We start from the raw sequence: 6,000 nt of genomic DNA, 5'->3' as shown, positions 1-6,000 counted from the left end.
ATGTTAAGCATGCTTTCTGTAAATTACACAGTAGAGACAAAGAACCCCAAATGTATGTATGAGCTGAAATAAACACACTCATGCGGCAGCTCAAAGTGGATGCTCCTGGTCCATGGGCAACTTGCCCGGCCCTCAACCCCCAACCAATGTTTCAGGATGAAGTTCAGGATGAAGGTTTCCCCATCTCAGTCCTCCACAGCTGGCTTTTTTTTTTTTTTTTTTTTTTGGGGGGGGGGGGAAGCCAATAAAAGGGAGACGAGAAAAGTTGCCTCTGGCTGGGCCGAGCAGCAGCTAAAACTGAGTGTTCTGAAAGGACAACTTTTGATAAACAGCTGAATATTACACTTCTCCATTTACTCATTCTTTTGTATTAGAGTCACTGTTAACACCTCTAGAAAGTTCTGAAAGTTAGGGAATGATCTTCTTTTCTCTTTTTCTTTTTTCTTTTCCTCGGGAAAGGGTATATGTTTGAGACATGGTGTCATGTAACTAAGACTGGCTTTGATCTCACTATGTAGCCAAAATAGACAAAAACAAATTTTCTTTTTATATTGAAATGCTTTGTTTATTTTTATTTTATATATGTAGCTGTTTTGTCTGCATGTGTGTCTGTGCACCACTTATGGGCAATGCCCCAGAAGGCAAAAGAGGGTGTTAGATCCTCTGGAACTGGAGGTACAGATGGTTGTAAGCCACCATGTGGGTTCTGGGAACCTAACCCAGGTTCAATGCAAGAGCAAGTGAAGCTGAGTCTTCTCTCCAGACCACAACCAACTTCTTATGTTTGCACACATGTGTATGTGTGTACGTGATATACATGTTTGGAGGGATATAAGTATGTACATGCAGTACATACATAATATATAGGTGTTCTGCAAGGGGTGTGTATGCACATGTGTGTTTGGGTGTGAGGCCAGGGAAGTATATCAGTATCTTCCTCCATCTCTGTCTGTTTTCATCCCTTGAGACAGAGTTTCTCCTTCTAGCTTTATGTGGGTTCCAGAAATTGCATTCAGATATCAGGCTTAGATGGTCAGAGACAAAAGCCTTTGGCACGAACTATCTTGCTGGTTTTCAATGTCATCTTTCATAGTTAAGAACAGGGTACTTGTATTTTTTTTTAGTAAGAAGAGAAGAAAGAGGAGAACAAGATAAAAGGAAGGAGGGAGGGAGAAAATGAGGGAAAATGAGAGAAGGAAAGAGGGAGAGGGAGAGCGGGAGGGAGAGAAAGAGGGAAGGAAAGGGAGTGAGGAAGCTGGGGGGGGGGAGAGGGGGAATGGGGATGAAAAAGAGATGGAGAGTATCCGTCTTTAGGAACGCTGTTCTAGTGACCAGATACTATTGTGGTTACTATCTTCATCTTGTAATTCAGACTCTTGCTTTCTTGCTTTTCAAGAGATTTGCAGAAGAAAGTATTTTTCTTTGTAGCTTTCTTCACCCACCTCCTAAACAAAACTCACTGAAGAGAATAGGGTTTGGTGAGAGGAAAGTGTGTCTCAGAGAAAGGAAAAACTAGGAGATTTCTGTCTGGTGACGGAAGAGTCCAGGTAGGGGGGAAGACAGACATGCAATGCCTTAAAGGAACAGCTAGCTCTCTTGCAGCCTCAGAAAGTTGGATTCTAGCAGAGGCTCCAAGAGTCAAAGATACCCTTGGGCAAAACCACAGCATTACCAGGGAGTCTGAGTTAATCACTGTCCACCATGACACATTGGCCCTGGGAAAGACCCCAATCTTGGCCCAAGTACATTTAGGAAATTGGTCTAAAATGTGCTGGGGTTCAGTTCTCTGCCAGCCCTAATGTCTGGGTACCCAGAACCAAAATTGAGTTTTTGGGTATATATATATATATGTGTGTGTGTGTGTGTGTGTGTGTGTGTGTGTGTGTGTGTGTGTATAATATATATTATATATAAAGTGTACATATATATATATATATTTCTTAGTCATCTTTGTGTTCAGAATATGCAAAGGATTAACACATCCATAAATTAGTGCTGATTCAAGGTCATTTCTCTAGCAACATGACCTCTAATGTGACATATGCCTCTGGAGGCAGTATGCAAGGGAAAGGGGCAAGCATGGTGCCAGGGGGAACCTGTCTGCAAGCATTGCACCTGCCACAGGCTTCAGTAGCACAAGGCTGGGGAACGGTGCTCTACGCCTGCTTCACGCCGAGTCCACTGCTGTTTGCTGTCAGCAGCCCTACCTGTGCCTCCAAAGGACTTCGTGAGGAGTGACTGGGCACAGCAGCTGGAGATTTTAAATGAAGACTGTCCAGGATAGAACCCAGGCTCTGTGAGTTAGGGTAGGCTTCCTCACTCATCTGTTTTCTCGCCTGGGGATTCCGTCATTCGTGTATCATAGAGTTGTGGTAAGGATTCCACTGTGACTATTCAAAGATGTTTAGCGCACTGCCTGTCATTCAGTAAGATCTCTATTAAAGGTGAATGGTGTTACCACCTTTATTACAATTATATTGAAAAATGCTCATGAGTGAATTAATAACCCTATGGTTCCTCAAACACAGAAAAGAATTCAAGAAATGTAGAATTACCACATGATTCTCTATTAGGTGGCATCCTGCCATAGTTCAGTCTTGCTACTGCAAGTTTTTTGCATACATTTCACATAGTCATAAACACCACCCCATTGGGTGGCCTGGATATAACAGTGGCAAGAAATGACCTCAACTAAGACCAGGAATGCACAGTGTGGTTGTGTCAAATACCTGTCTTGTGGAAACACCACTTTCTGTGGAAATCCATCTTAGAACTTTGACCTCAACTTTCAATTAAATGAATAAGGAATCCTGATTAATCAGAGGATTCAGTAGTTTTTCTTCTGGGGATGTATTAAAGTTGCCCTCAGCCAACAATTCAGCAGGAAGGCTGGTTGGCCGGTAGCCATTTGGAAATGCTACAGTTGTAAGAAAGTTGATTCATCACTTTCCAAAAATTCTCTTAAAACAAAAACTTCTGGGATGGGAGGGAAGTAGGTTTGTATGACCAATGCCTTCATGTTGTCTTCCCACTGAAATCCAAATACCACAAGCATGGATTTCCTCACATCTTCCAGCCTTTGTCTTCCTTGTTGCCTCAGCCTGGAATGTTCTTCATCGCTCCCACCCTTACACAATCACTGCAGGTCAGACTTGAAAAGTGCAGAGGTTAGTGGTTAGATCTGATGCTCAGATGTTTCCTAGGCTGAGTGATGCTGGGCATAGGTTCTATGCGACGTGGGTGCCTATAGTGAGGTAGTTCTATCAATGTTACAGAGTCTTGGGAAAGTTAAAAGGGTTGCTATATGGAGACTATGTTGACTGGGACAGTACCTGACATGTAGTAGTCACCACAAGATTGTCCTTCCTGTCCTTGAACTCCCCTGGTTGGAACAGCATGCCTCCATGCTTGCAACATCTCTCTACATGTGTACAGTGCATGTCTGCCTTGGTGCTATGTGAACAGATAGCAAAGACGCTCCTCTTGCCCTGATCCTCAGGGCATCAATTGATTCATCAATATGCTGAATATACAACAAAGACTTGGTTATTGCCGGGCAGTGGTGGCGCACGCCTTTAATCCCAGCACTTGGGAGGCAGAGGCAGGCAGATTTCTGAGTTTGAGGCCAGCCTGGTCTACAGAGTGAGTTCCAGGACAGCCAGGGCTACACAGAAACCCTGTCTTGAAAAAAAAAACAAAAAACAAAAAACAAAAAAAACAAAAAAACAAAAAAACAAAACAAAAAAAAAGGAAGTAGAGGGAAGGGAGGAAGGGGCAGACTAAGGAAGTGGTATAGTTAGTAAGGTGATTTCTGTACAATTATGAGGACCTGGATTCAGATCTCCAGCACCCACATAAAAATCTGGGTTCAGTGACATGCCTGTAATTCCAACACTGGGAAGACAGAAACAGGCAGAGACTCCCCGGGGCTCACAGGCAATCAGCATCGCTAACTTGGTGAGCTCCGTCTGCAGTAAGGCACCTGTCTGGTTAAGTGGAGAATTACTGAGGAAGATACCCAACATCATCCTCTGGCCTTCACAAGCATGCACACACATGAGCACACACCCATGAGAACATAAACATACATGACACATGCAGATCAGACTCACACACACACATAAGTACACACCCATTAGAACTACAGAGAGAGAGAGAGAGAGAGAGAGAGAGAGAGAGAGAGAGAGAGAGAGAGAAAGAGACCTTTAGTCCTTTTTAGCCCTGTTAATAACAATCCTGGGGAAACAGAGTGTCTTGGACTAACACATGTCATTACAAGATGAACCTTAAAGTTTTCTTGGGCAGATGTCAACCACTGCATCTCTCCATCATGGCTGGGTCTGACAACAGGGCCTAGTACCCAGGAGAGACCTGTGAAGAATCAATCAGACTACAAGGAGAATCTGCAAAGGGAAAGGGGCCTCCGGAAATATGACCCAAAGAGACACAGGACTGGGCTGGTGGTACAGGCCGGTCACCTTAGCTACTCAGGAAGCAGAAGCTGGAGGCTAGAGAGTTTCAAACTAACTGGACCATATAGTGAGCCTTCATCTTTAAAAAAAAAAAAAAAAAAAAAAAAAAAAAAAAAAAAAAAGTACAAAGAGACACTGAAAACCACAAGTCCAGCAAAAGCCAAGAAACTTGACCTTGTGAAAGGAGGCAGGATTGATGAAGTAAGAAGCTTCCTGGCAGGGAGAGAAAACATCCTGCCCGGGTTCTTCCTTCAGGGAAGGCTCTGGGGGCTATGGGAAGGCAGCATGGAGCAGCAAGAGCTCCCCAGAATCACCCCTGCATCTCTCTGTGCATGGCCTTGCTTTCACCTTTGAGCAGAAAAGTCAGTGGAAACCTCAAAGCACTATGTATATGTAAGAGATCGCCTGATACGCTTGGAGAAGGCCCTGTCTCTCCCATAAATTCACAGGAATTTTCATCCAGTAAGGGTCTCTGTGTCCTCTTCACTGCAAGGCTCAAAGAACGGTCTCTTCCTCCTTTCCATTTAAGTTAGCAAGCTTTAAAGAAATTGAAGAAGACTAGAAGCTTGGAGGTTGCAAGGAGACAACATTTTGTATTAAGAAGGGACTGGCCGGGCAGTGGTGGCGCATGCCTGTAATCCCAGCACTTGGGAGGCAGAAGCAGGCGGATTTCTGAGTTCGAGGCCAGCCTGGTCTACAGAGTGAGTTCCAGGACAGCCAGGGCTACACAGAGAAACCCTGTCTGGAAAAAAAAAAAAAAAAAAAAAAAAAAGGAGAAGGGACTGGAGAGGTAACTCAGCAGCTGAGAGCAGAGGCTCTTAAGTCTTAGACAGGACTCAGCTCGAAGCATCTACATGGCAGCTTAAAATTTTCCATAGCCCCAGTTTCAGGAGATCCAGCGCCGTCTTCCAGCCTTTGGAAGATCAGAAAAGCTCCTTCTTGTAGTGGGCAGAGGCAACTGCAGAGACTCCTATCTAAATTGGAGGGAGAATATTGACTCCTACAAACTTTCCTCTGACCTCTGCATGTGTGAACTGTGAATTGTGCACAGGAATGTAGACAGGCTCCCACTCTCACGCACATGTGCAAACGCGCGCACACACACACACACACACACATACACGAGTGCAATAAATGAGGGACTAGATGGGAAGAAGAGAGGATCAGCAGGAGGGGAACAGAAGAGGATAACGATGACCAATTCATATATGAAACATGCCATAATAAAACCCACTATTATATAAAATTAACATACACTAATAGAAACGATAAAAAAAGATGCAAATGGCGCACCCACCACACTCAGTGCTGGAACCCAGAGTGGGCACATGCCTCGTCCTCACGCCAAGCTCGATGACCGTATTTTCGTGACTCAGAATTGACCGTGGGGGAAGGCTTGACACCATGTTAACTGACAAATCAGCCCTCTCATGTCCTCTCCCATTGGGGCTTCCAGCTCATGGATGACTGAGCTCCAGAGGTCTGAGGATCCCTCCTGCCACCATGCCCCACACCACTGCTACTAAAA

This window comes from Arvicanthis niloticus, chromosome 10 (genome assembly GCF_011762505.2).
Source record: "Arvicanthis niloticus isolate mArvNil1 chromosome 10, mArvNil1.pat.X, whole genome shotgun sequence".
Lineage (NCBI taxonomy): Eukaryota > Metazoa > Chordata > Mammalia > Rodentia > Muridae > Arvicanthis > Arvicanthis niloticus.
This window is presented reverse-complemented; position numbering follows the sequence as displayed.